At 28.1% G+C, this 14,220-nt stretch overlaps 1 protein-coding gene across 7 annotated transcripts in view; it reads left to right on the top strand.

Moving 5' to 3' along the window:
• The window catches only part of LOC107455365 (Adenylate cyclase 3), a 269,291-nt gene that overhangs the window by 69,532 nt on the left and 185,539 nt on the right, over window positions 1–14,220 (top strand). For 4 of the 7 annotated variants that reach the window (XM_043047156.2, XM_043047153.2, XM_043047158.2 and 1 more), the window contains exon 2: window positions 6,687–6,752. The gene's annotated coding sequence lies outside the window, so the exon portion shown is untranslated. Of the gene's footprint in view, window positions 1–6,686; window positions 6,753–8,720; window positions 8,869–14,220 lie in introns of those variants that run through there. The other 3 variants (XM_043047154.2, XM_071185940.1, XM_071185939.1) reach the window with 2 other exon arrangements.

A 14,220-nucleotide genomic window follows, 5' to 3' on the forward strand; every position in this document is an offset into this window, starting at 1 on the left:
AAACAAGCTTCTTTACTATATACAGAGCAGCCAACTTGCTCCACTTTGTAAAAAAGTATCTTCTCGTGGTGGCAATGAAATTTAAGTTATTTTTAGTTTAGAATTTTTCATTTTAATTAATTTTTCCAGCACTGCATATCAAAACTTAATATGAAATGCAATTTTACTGTGGTTATATCGAAGTTACTTTTTAAAAAGTGGATGTAATTATCCTTATTCAACAAGTTTTACTATTTAATTTGCATGTTTACTGCATTAAGCCTAAAAATGGCGTCGACAATTTGATTCGACACATATGTTTTTAAAATGTTGACCTTCGGTTTGAACACCAGTGCTTAATATGGTCTTTGTAGATAACAGTGTTTCGCCTGCCTGTATTAACACATACATATTTAGCAACCTTCTGAATATAGATATTACCTAGATTATTTTATTTTGGTAAGGAAATTGTGACAGACATTTTAATTATTGTTATTTATTTAGTAGTATTACAAATTTTGTTTTTTGACATCTGAATACGAGGAAAATTTATCGTGATTATTTGACGTTAATTGAAAATTTACATACTTCTTCAAGATATAGGTGAAAAAATACCTGCCAATGGTGATAAATTCACTTCCGGCAGTCGACAGTATAGAATTTCGAAAGTAATTAAAAATCCGTTCTTCTTTCTCTTATCTACTTCAAGTTTAATTATGGCCCGAAATATCACATGCCAGTATAAATTCTTCACTAAAATTTCTCTGCAGAATATCCTGCTATACTCGAATTTAATTATAAAAGAGACTTAATTAAATTTTTCGAGTAAACATATCAGGCATCTTGCTTTTCTTTTGATTTAATGACAATTTTAACTTGACTGGTATTTCTATGCTACATCGTTTAACGGCTTATGTCCTTACACATCTAATTTAAAAGTGTTTCTTTCGAACAAAAAATTCTTTGTTTCGTTTTTATTAGGCATTCGAAGTAGAACTAAGTTAACAACCTGATTATTTATTTTCACTAATCAGGCGAAAGCTTAGATTTAGGAGTGTTAGGAGAGTTATAATCTAAAATATTCAGGATAAAATTACGGTAAATAGTGCCGTCACTCAGGATGCCGGTACTTTTTACCTTAAATTCCATTTTTACCGGAAGATGTTAGTACAAAAAACATGATGTACCGTAATTTTTACAGTAAATTCACTGAATCACTCTAATTAAATAAATATTGCTGTAAAATTACGTTATAATATTTTTCGGTAAAATTTTTTTTACAGATGATGCATCAAAAGTACCGGTACCTTATACCGTAATTTAATCTTGTACTTTTCACAATGTAAAAACACTAAAAGTTCACTTTCCGACCAAGCTTATTAATACAATCCGTGTTGACGAAAGCTAACTTATTATAACGATTTGATTTTTCTTCTAATTTTGAATTTGTAACTACATTTGCTTACAAATGTAGTTGCAAATTCGAAAAAAAGGCTTTCAGAAACCATGAATTATCAGACATATCTTTTTTTATCTTGATTTAATGACAATTTTGTCTTACCGGCTATTTTTATGCTTCGTCGTTCAACGGTTATGCCCTCACATGCTAAGTTAGGAAGAGCGTTTTCCAAAAGATAATTCCTTATTTTATTTTTAGTATAATGTTATAAGTTACAATACTTTAGTTCTTTTCAAACATAATGTTTTCAAAAATGAGGCTTAAAGTTCTTTTTAAAATTGGGAAAAAATTATGTCTATATCTAAATTAAAATGCTAGACAACACTTAAGATTAATTTTTTCGCCTACTGAGCTGAATGTTTTTGTTTTTTGTTTGCAATGATGAATTTTGTCAAATTTTTTCAATTTTAAAACGTTGTATCCCAATTTTTTTAAAGAAATATAGCTCCAAGAAATTTAGACGATGTATATTTTAAATATATTTCGTTAGTAAATTGAATATTTTGTTTAAAATTTTGAAATATAAATTTAAAAAGAATAATAAAATGAAAAAGGCCAAACTTTAAAATTTGTAAATTTTCAGCTGTTCAATAGCAAGAGATGCTGAAGGCTAATTAAATGTTGGCTAATATTTTTAAGAATTAATCAAAACTTGTTATTTTTAAATCACAGTAATTTCAGTTATGAAAAATTTAAAACGTCTTTTTATTTAAAAAATTTTATTTGAAGTTACTGTCTCGCTAAAAATTCGTGATAAAATTTTGTATAAGTATTAAATAGTACACTACTACAAAAGCTGAAAAATAATGCAAACAGTATTAAAAAGTTTCTAAGCTTGAGTTTCAAAAGTTAAAAGAGTTTCATATTGGACTCTATTATGGCGTCATACTGGTTTTGGCAAAGTAAAAAAAAGCATATTAAAATGTTGATTTTTTTCTTTAGTTCTTGCCATTTTTAGAACTTTTATTGTTGCTTTTATAATTAAATTTTTTTAACATTTCACCAAGATGGTTAGTAGGGTTAATATTTTTAATGAAATATTTTATTTTATTTAACACAGGGCAGGTAAATTTTTAAATTTAAAACAGACGTTTCTTAAATGTTTTTAAAATGAGAATTTCATATATTGCAACATATATTGCTACATATGCATATATTGTAACATATTTCATATATTGCAACATATTTCCTATATTGCAACGCATGAGAGTATTGCAATCACATTTGACGTTTGAATCAAAATTCTAAGTTTCAGTTTTACAAAAGTACCCGTTCTCTGAATTAAACTTAAATTTGAATACTATTTAAACTATTAAGGATACATTCAATTTGACTATATCTTAATTTTTTTTTAAAAATTAAATAACTGAGAAGTTTTAGTTTTAATGTTTTATTTTCAATAAAAATATATGTTTGGTTTCTTGAGCAAATTTTTTTATAGACTTTAAGTTCTGATTCTATTATTAAATGTGTTGCCTTAATAATCACAGTTTACAAAGCATTCAATGGAAATATCCTATTTAAATTATTAAATTAAATTATACTAAAGTAAATGCTTCAGCTAGCATATAATGTCCATCTATCTTTTAATAAATATACTGCAAAAAATTGGTTGAAAAATTCTGTAAATTCCACGGAGTGTAAAAATATCTTCATTTCATTATATTTGCTGCTTTGCTTTTAAAAATGAAACTTGCACTTTTTGCTTGGTGTTTTATTTCAAATAGTAGTATGAAATGAAATCCTTAATACTATTTAAAAAAAATAGGAAAACATTCTAAATAGTAGAATTAAAAAAAAACTCTTAATTCCAAATTGAAACTAGACTTGTATTTCTTCAGGAAAAAAAATTTCCAACATTAAAAGTCTAGAATTACTATCAGCAAAATTTAAAACATGCATATTTTAAAAGTGAATGTGTTCTTTGCAACGATGCATAGAAAGATTTAGCGAGAATATTTATTTGCTTTCCCAAACAAGCTTCTTTACTAACACACTCTCTACGGCGAACCTTTCATACCATTGGCACGCAAAAGAAAGTTCTAAAATGCCTTTTGCGGAAAAGAAACAAAATAGATGCGTTCCTTTTCACGGTTTCCAGTTTTAAGATGGCTGCGAAAGTTCATGGCTAATGGAATTGTTGCCATTCGTGACAATGTAAAAGAGGAATGAAAACAAGGAAATAAAAGGAATGGATTGTAAATAGAAGACGCTGTGGCTGGGTGCAAATTTTTGATCAGTCATCCAAGTGATTAAAACAACAGAAAGAAAAGAACAAATTTTATATAGGATTTTGCAGAGTTCTTTCTTTAATAAAAAATAGGAATATTGCTTGCTTTTTTGGACAAATGGCCACATTTTAATTAAAACCTATACATTTTACGTTTTTTTTTTAAATGAGTTTTCTATCTTTTATGTTCATACTCTGATTAGAAAGTTCAAATAGAAAAAATTTTTATAATACAATAGTAATAATAAAATCAGATACTCAGCAATAATAAAATCAGTAAAACGTAATGAAAAGTTTAATTGAAAAGAGTATTAATAAAATGATTGAAAAAAAGTGATGGCTTTACTATTAGTGAGAAACATATATTTTTATAAACTTAAAAAATAAATTTTTAATTGATGAAAATGAATTTAACAAAATTACAAACAGATTTACCGAGAAAGAATCATGTATAATTAGCTCTGTATAATTATTTTGAAAACAATATCAATCAAGGAAAATTTATAGATTTAAGTAGTAAAATTTAGTAGATTTAGTTCCTGTAAGTGAAATTAAAAATTGTTCGAGTCACAATGTTTTTACTGAATTAACAACAATCGATTTCAAAGGAATAATAGTGATTCAATATTATGTGCAATATAAATTTAAAAAGCAATAAGAAAATAAAGACAAACGATTAAAAATTAGTAAATGTTTTATTTTTCTATGTAACTGTCATTCGCCTTGTGATATATAATATATCCTAAGGAGCATGATTAATAAATAGTATCTCGAAACTCTTTTAATACATGAAACAAGTACAGAACAGTGTAAAAAGTTTCTAACAAAACAAATTTTCCAACTAAAAGATGGGTAAAAACAATCTCGTTCGTTCGTGTTGCCATCGGCGAAATGCAAATGTACCTGGAGCAGTTTCTGCTGCAGGAAAAAGAACCTTGGAATCGTTTGAAGCACAAAACAAATAATTACATGGAGGGTGCGTGTTGCCAAACATTCTGAAGAATTTTTTTTAAACTCTTTTTTGCAAAGAAAATTTCAAAGGAAAAGTCCTGTTAAACACAAAATATCGCTTAGACTATTTTAATAATAAGGAATTCTTTTCCTATCTATTGAACTTGTATTTATTCTCATTCTTTCGAGTATATATCTGCAAAAAAAAAAAAAAAAGTACAGAAGATCGTTAAGATACATTTAAAATGCTAGCAATATGTTTTCATACATAAAATCAATGCTTAGTACACTATTTTTTTTAACTTACTTTTATTCTTTTGAGAACTCATTTATAAAGTAGTTACAGAATAAGATCTTATGTATACTTACAATTCTAACTGTACTTCAATATTTTTTGCTGTACTGTCGATATCATATAAAATAACATGTTTTAGCTAATAAAATGCTAATTTTATAATTGTTGTAAATTTATAACCGTTATTTTTGGCAAAGTATTTTTTGTTGAACAGCCTACCCGATTTTGAGCTTACGACTACTTATGTTCAACTCCATAGCCTTGTAATTTTGAATCCAATGCAGAGGACAAGGGAACTCCTGGATCAAGTATTTGGGTGAAATTTGCATTCGTGGAGGGCTTTTTGATGGAACTAACCCACATTTGTATTACATGGAAAGGGGACTCTAACCCATGATTCGTCTACCACTCAGGATATTTTACATCAGCACTGTGGTCGGTGCGAATCGGGTGCGGAATTCGAATCAAACAGCTATAGCTGAGATTCGAACCTGGTTCACCTCATTGGAAGGCGAGCGCTCTATCCGCTGAGCCAACATGGCTCTGAGAAAGTATTGACCATATTTGCCCAGGGTCTTTTTATGCTATTTCTGAAATGGTTCAAAATGTTAGTGTGAAGAAATTCTACTTTAAAAACTGAAAAGTGCTTTTGACCAACTTTTTTAATAGTTGAAATGTTACTCTAACGCTGCATTCTTTGGAATAATAAAAAAAAGAAAAAACTCATATTTATTACTATTGTATGCTTATAATTGTTTATTATTGTTGTGTTAAAAAATTATTCAAAATCATTTTATCAATTTTATTAAAAATAATTTTATCATTTAATTTAAAAATCAATTTTATTTAAAAATCAATTTCATTAAAAATCATTGTTAATATTCACCCTTTGTATCGGGAATAATTTTCGTTGCATTACATTTCTCTATAGATAATTTTGCTTTTTGTGAATATTTAATGTACAGAGTGCTTTGTATATTTCAAGTTCCTTGTAAAAACAATTCAAAACAGTACACGTAAGAGTTCAAGCGAAGAAAATACAAAAACGCTATTGAAAACCATGGCTATAATGAAAAAGCTAAAACCTGTTTGATTACCCTATGGAACTTTAATGAGTTATTAAAATCTGCCATTCAGCTTTTTTTTTGTTTCCTAGGGCAATCAAATAGGTTTTGACATTTTCAGAAGCGCCTTTAGCAGTTGTGATTCATTAGATTTCTATAACATTTCCGTTTTATATATTAATAAATAGTTATTTGCAACTTCTATTGAAATATTTAAAACATATGCCACATTAAAAATAGAAATATGCCTACATTCACCGTTCATAAATTGTAACTTTAAAACTATATATGTATATCATAAAATGTTGCCTAGTGCTGTAATATTCTACTATTACACTTTTTCAAAAGGAAGGAACAATGCCTTTCGCTCTGAACTTTTTATTTTTAAAAAAAATAATTAAAATCAGTATATCGTAGTAATGAAGGTGAGACTATTAAGAAGGGAGGATAAATACATAATATTGGCATATGCAGTTAAATAAGGGATAAAACAGTAATTTACAAGTAAAGACAGTTGTAATTTTTATTGACAGCTAAAGAGATCTAGATCTCTTTTCTTATTAATCGTGTGATTTTTTTGTCAAATGAAATTACGGGAAAAGTGGAGTTTACATTTATCTTTCAATGTTATATAAGATATTTAAAAAAAAAAAACAATTTGTTGAATTTTCCATTGCTATATTAAAGCAGTATTTTTTTCTGAAACAGGTTTTTGAAGGAAATTTGTTTGTTAAAGTTTGATACTGGGTATAGATGAACTGCAATTTGTTCCTAGTAAGTATATTTCTTTTATTAAAGCAAAATCAACATTTCAATTTATCAATATTAAGTATCAAAACAACGCTTGTCAAATGTTCAGGTAGCAACATCTGTTTCGAGTATAGAATTGTTGTATGTAATCAACTGACAAAACTTCAGCTATTCATCTGAGTTAAAATGCCATATGTTGCTATTGGTTACGGCTATTATACTTCGCGTTAATTAAGGATCTATGCTCGCAGCAGAGCTAACCTTTAAAGTATTGTATATAGCACGATATGCTATGTTTGGCCATTATGTAATAGCTCGCATTAATATTGCTTAGAATAGTGATAAAGTAAGAAACAAACCCGGTATCTTTTGATCAGAATAGAAGTAATAACGGAGAATTTAATCCGAAAAAATATGAAAATGTTTTAAATTTGTATCATGAAACAAATTTAAAAATGCAAGATGGTAAAAAAATAAAAATTAGCTTTGGCTCATTTATTAACATGCGTTCTTTTCGGACATTTGCAAAACCCTATTACTAATAGTTTCTTTTATGTTAAAACCCTATAACTAATAGCTCCTTTTATGTTAAAACTTTTTTACTGATAGTTTTTTATGTTAAAACCCTATTTCAAATAGTTCCTTTTATGTTAAAACCCTAATACTAAAAGTTTCTTTTATTTTTAACCTTATTACTTATAACTTGTTCTATGTTATAAACCAATTTCTAGTAGTTTCTTTTATATTGACCGATCTTTTTAGAGCTGAGTAGATGAAAAAGGTAAGTGCCAGTTTCAGAGTGGTTATAATCAGGGCAAGAAGAAGAAAAATTATATACCGAAATACATTATTAAAGATTTGTTCGAATGTATTTTAGCTAATAATTATTTCCCCTTTTTTTATTTACCACGACCTAATTCGAAATAAAAATCATGCAGGCATACTCGTAATTAATGTGTATTAGTTATGTCAAAGCTGGAGCGAAAGCAAAAACAATTCTGTTACATTTTACATATCCGTAATAATGCGACCACTTTATGTTATTTTCCGATTAATAAATACCAATGAAAATGTCACTTGCCAGATTCATCCACTAAACTTTTCATTTCATAAAACTTAGGGAAAATGTGCCAAAAAAAAATTTTTTCTCCACAAAATTCTGAGGTAAGTGTCACTTATAACACTGGGCAACAAATCTTTTTGATGAGATTTTTGAATGTATCTTAGATATCTCCGCATCACTAATTTTAAACTTGCAATCGGTTTCCCTCTGGAATTTTTTGTTTTTAAGCAATTTAGTTCAATATTCCTAACCAGGATTTTTTTAAAATTTCCTCTAGTAAATACTAAGTGTTTCCACTTATCTGCTACGCAGAAAGTGGTAGAAAAAAGCGATAATACATTTCAGTATATGATACGACACGTTAGGCTCAGGTGTATTTTCTTAGTGTTATTTTCAAGAAAGCAAACAAGTGTATATGTATGTTTATAAACATATACGTTCTTTATAAACTTGTATATCCAGACTAAAAAAAATAAACTGAAAAAACCTGTAGCTTTCGGAACAAAACTTATTTTAAATTTGAAATCCCTACACCTGAATTAGGTAAGATCAAGTACTTGTATAAAAGCATCGAAAATATTGTCGCCCTGTGCAGTGCGACTGCGCTATTAAATAGTTTCATAAAGCTCGACTATAAGTTCGAAAGTTGTGTTCTAAATGCTTCGCCTACAAAATGACATCATTAACAGCCTTGATGTCCAATTAATATCCATTAAGACATCATTATTCTGTAGCATCAGATACTCTTATTAAAACTGCAACACTGAACTCCGACTTAACATACACAAATACTCGTGTAACCCTGACCTCGAGTCTATTTTTTTTCTTTTCATTCTTTTATTTTGGTGTTTTCCGCCAAAAGCTTTCACTACCGCCAAATTTGGATACTTGCCATGATTCTTCCTTTAAAAAGACCCGATACTTTAAATAGGCTTAGCCTCAATTTATATTTTTATTCATTTTTTTCCTCTTTGCTTTACTGCAAAAAGTTTAATGTCGAAGGATCGATGATAATGATATGGGTGGAGTTGAGTTGTTCGTGTGCTTGTATCGAGCGGGAAAATAAAATGCAGAATGGTAAAGATCATTTACTTTTTTTAATGTATTTTTATGCATTCCAATTAAGTCAACATTGTAATTGTTTTTCATTATTCTATATGTTACCGGCAATGCAGGAAATATCGTCCTTGTATGCAATGCATCATTATGCAAAGTATTATATGAGAATTATTATATACTTAACGATGTGTTCAACCACTAATTCTCTTTAGAAAAAGTATAAAATATAAGAATCACGGTAAAAGAAGATGTTTATTTTTTTTTCTCTGATTCCGTCGATTTTTTAAAAAAAATTAAGACAACCACTAAAAATATTTTCGTTTTCTGATAAATCAAATTTTATGAGTAACGCGTTTTATTACTATTAGCGGCATAGTTAGTTATTACTAATGACTGATTAGAAAAAAAAAAGCATTGCAGGGAATACCGGGCAAGAGTATACCGACAAATGGTCCTTACAAAAACATCATTGTATGAACTACCGGGATTGCGAATATCCGGCTATAGCTCATACATCCCTGCCAGGAATTTACGTCATAATTCTTGATATTTTTCATTACAATGGTGATTGATAAAAATTATCTTTCTTTTTAAAAAAAGCAAAATAAAAATGTGTACCCATTGTTAGAAGTTTGAAATTATTTTCAACTAATACTAATGAATCATAACGAATCAAACTAATAAATCAGCTGAAAATTGGAAATCATCTTTGTCATTGCGTTCAATACTACTAAAATGTGGCGTGTATGTAATGCATGCCATTTGACAATGAATAGGCATTGTTAATATAGCCATATTTCAGCTTTACCGGTAACATATACCTACACAAATATTATCTTGAAAGATTTTCTTTTAATTAAATAATATGTATTTGTAATAAGTAATAAAATGTGGGTTATTTATATTTTTGAGTTACGCAATTGGTCAGATTTCTGAAACGATAGTTACAGAAGTTCAATGACTAGTTTTTAGAGCTATTTGTCTTTTTCTAGCTTTGAATAAATAAAAATAAAGTTTGAGTTAGCTATAATTTGGTGATGAGATTTGATTTAGGTTGAAAACGATAACAACATTAAAGTTATATTGTTCTTTTGTTAGGGCGAATATAATGAAGAAAAATGATTTCAAATAGAAATGATTGATTTCTGATGTGGTCAAAAACGACATAAATATCCTTTTTTTTTCTATTTTAACGAAATTGGTAACTTATCCTTAAATGAAAAATTTACTAAATTGAAAATTACTTTAGATTGAAAACTATATATGTAATATTAAGTATTAATTTTGATTTTAAGACAAAAAATTTTCGTTTTATTAAACGACAATATAAAAAACGTACGTAAGTTGTTTTAATATAAAAATAGATTAATTTCTGATATAAACAGCAAAATGTTTTCCCTTTTTTCTATTTAATCGAAATATAATCGAATTCTCTATGAAATAATAGTTAAATAGAAAATATTTTTTATATTTCTTCTTTATATTTACGAAGTTCATGATTAATTACGATATTAAAATGGTCTTTTATAGTTTATTAGGGTTTTTTACTTACTCTAGCGAATTATTTAAATTTCAACAAATAAGAAACAGATATTTCAGTAAAACTCTCCTATATGTGAATTATTTGCGTTTATTTGACTGAGAAACTAAACTAACGCGAAGAAAATGTAACGCAAAGTTTCATTTTACATATAGAATATATGTGTAGTTGATTTCAAAATAACTGGGTTTTTTTCCTACTAACTCCTTTACTATCAATTTAAGAACTGAATGATCTATGGCAATTATAAGCCACGTTTTAAATTTTTTTTTGCTTGCCATAACAAATACATTTTTAGTAGAAACACGTGTGATTTCCAGAGAAACAGTGTTTGTGTATCTTGTTTTTATCTAATAAATAAACCCGGAAACAATATTGAAGAGCTGTTGGTCATACAAAAGTCATGTGAGAATAAACGTGACTTAACACCTCAAACTTTTTCAACTCATTAATTCTGCTGTCATTCGATCAAGGATCATAACCTTATTTTATCGATTAGTAGATTGTTGTATAGATGATGTGTTGCTTAATTTAATACTCCAAAGACTAACATTTGAAAGCATAAATGAATCAATTTTTCAATAAGAATTTCTCCTTTTTGTGTGTCACATTAAACTTATAATACGCTGTAAAAAAATTTTGTTAAATTTACGGTTTTAAACCAGCACCTGGGTTGATTGTTCAAAACCATAAAACTGAAGGAATAAATTCGTAGACTCAATGCTTTTTACTATACAAGAACAAATTTTTTCCATAAAATTACGAAAGATTTACTGATTACAGAGAAAGACATCAGTCACAACGCTTTCTTACAATAAAAAACTGGTTATTCTGAAAAATAATTTTCTTTGTTAAAGTTTCGAAGTAAATCTGTATTTGTAACAGATATGGATATTTCATTATGCTGTGTTGGGCGTAATCTGGGAGCAGAATTCATATCCCTGTATTCAGGAGCAATATCAGTCATTGCTAGAATTTAAATCTGGGTCATCTCATTGGAAGACAAACGCTGTGTCACATGAACCACCGTGGCTGTAGAGCAGAGCTTTATTATGAATAAACGTCTGGAACTACCTTTATTTTAAAAGTCTTACAAATTGAAATCGTTTCTAAGTAGAAAAGCGTTTAAAACTTTAATGAGCCACCTTGCTCATCCGCAATTTAACTTACCAAAATATTATATCTAAAGTAAGATAATAATCAGGCAAAGTGTCAATTAGATTATAAAGCAGAATCGCAGTTTCGTTTATACTGTGTTCAGCATCCAAAGTTTCGTGGCCAAAATTAGCATTTCGATAAAATTTGTTTCAAAATTTGGGGTTTTTTATGCGCACGTAAATTGAATTCATAGTTGAAATTTTGAAATACACTCAAAATACCCCAGAAAACAAAATGGCGGTTGAAATATAGCGAGCAAAAATTTAAAAAATGATATAGTACGTTTAAATAATTAAATATAGCAATGAAAATATAATAATTTTCGTAATTTTATATTAATAATGAAAAGTAAATTATATTTCCGAAGTAATATTACAAAATAAAGCGAATTAGTTACGAAATAACGCGAAAACATGAAGAAAAAAAACATAATTTTTGTTTTTCGGTTTATTTAGTCCACCTTTGCAATACGGGCAAATTGGGGCAGGTTTTTTCGAAAGAAGAAACATAAAAGAAGACAACAACAGAAAAAGTTTAGCTACCTCATGGAACTTTTTGGAACTAGGTTTCGAAAGTCTAGTTCTAGGTTAAAGTCATTCAAACATTGTAAAATGTCAAATGATAAGATATAAACTATAAGTTTGTCAAGAGTATTAACTAATCCAACAAATTGAAAAATTGTACTTTAATTTCAGACTAATTACTCTGAAAAAATGTAACAGTAAGGTGAAATTCCTATATATATTTCTGAAATAAAAATTTAAAAGTTAAATTTAAAAAAAAAAATTTAACATATTTTTCATTACATTGTACTCTTGTCGGTCCAAAAAGTAAATTATAATGTTTGGAATGATTATGAATATTTAATTTGGGCTATATTAAAACTGCCTACACATATTTAAGTTGAAAATTTAATTTTTGACTTTTGGCCAAAGATCATGGTCTTCTGGCCTACAGTACAAAGTAAGGACAATATATGGAAAAAAAATCATAAAACGATTCGGGAAAAGGTAAAATTACCATACGGTAAGCAAAACTGTATGGCAAAAACTGGAATTTTAACTGACGGCTTGAATCCGTTTGTGATTGGGTTGAAAAGCAATGAAAACCAGTTTTGTCAGCAAAATAGCTTTAAATCTTTAAATATACGGAAAAAGTCAGCAAAACTGCGTATAGTTTTCATAGTGATCTTTTGATTTTTTTTCTACCTTTAGACCATAATGTTATTACACAAAGTTTCTGTTCGATTTATTGCATGGTTCGATTTATCCCTTGAGTCCTTTTTTATTGCATGGAGGTTTTATATACACATAATTTCGGGAGAAATGTTCCCCCATGTATAATATTTTTCTCATTGGGGAAGATATAAGCATGTAATCATATAAGGATTATTTGAGAAAGAAAAAAACTAATTATTACAGCCTATATTTTAAATGAGAAAATTAAACATTTTTCAAATTTCATGCTACTGTATTTTTATTTTTCTAAGCTGAAAACTAATATTTAATTGCAGATTATTCTTTTGATGAATGAAAGATACAAAAAAAACTATTAAAAATGCAAACATAAAAATATACCTTTTAAGCACATTTAAATTAAAGGGATTGGAACAGTATAATGATGGCCTTATTTACAATATATTACAAAGTTTTTTATTAACTTTTTTCGTAAATAAAAAAAACTATTTTAACGTAAGCTACAAAATGTTACTGCGTATCATGCCGTTATAAAGAGGAAATTCCGCAAATTCATAAAATACTTATCTGGAGACAATACTGGGGGGGGGGGAGTTAGAGGCAAAAAAATTCATTTTTGGAAAGTTCCTGGCTTATCACTATATTGGCCTACGTCTTTTAATTCAGTTATTGTCTTTAGTTAAGCAAATCTAACAAAATGAAAGTTTCACACAGAAATTTAAAAAAATAATAATAAATTAACTCCTTATTCTATGGTTTCATCTTTTGACATAAAACTTAAATGCTCTGAATTTTAATTCAATAAAAATTAAAATTTGAGGTGCACAAGCATAAAATAAACAAAAAACGAAGAAATTTTCTCTAACATCTCTTGGTACTTATCCATTTCAAAGCCCGGTAAAAATCAAATATTATTGCGACCTGTGATGCTTATTTAATTGCAGTTATAGGTATTGCTGGTATTGTGGTAATAGTGGATCGGTACTGTTGTAGTAGGTACGTAGTATGTACTATGGATACATTATATGTACTTAAAGGGCCCACCGAAACGGATAAAAGCTGAATTTTTGATACGAAGGCATAAATTGTGACATTCTTAAGTTAGACATTTCAACATATTTCTACAATCTAAACAGTCAATTTAAATTACAAAATTTATATTTTATTTTTAGTACTACAATTTAATTTTAAAGATCTAACATATTTAACTAACAACCATTATTACTTGGCTTATACGTGCAACAGCTAACTCTTTTAAAGGAGCGGGGAATATATTTTTGACAGCTTGGCGAACTTCAGTCGGCCTGACAGTATCTGTTTTTAAAGTATTAACTTCATCAATAATACGCGCCAAAACAGTAGCTAAGCTTTCACTCAGCAAGGATGTGCTATTATCCTTGGCGAAAAAGATACCAAAGCAATCACTAAGACTCTCAACACCTTGTTCGAAATCGTTTATATGATCTTCGGTTTTGG

Source organism: Parasteatoda tepidariorum, chromosome 9 (assembly GCF_043381705.1).
Source record: "Parasteatoda tepidariorum isolate YZ-2023 chromosome 9, CAS_Ptep_4.0, whole genome shotgun sequence".
NCBI lineage: Eukaryota > Metazoa > Arthropoda > Arachnida > Araneae > Theridiidae > Parasteatoda > Parasteatoda tepidariorum.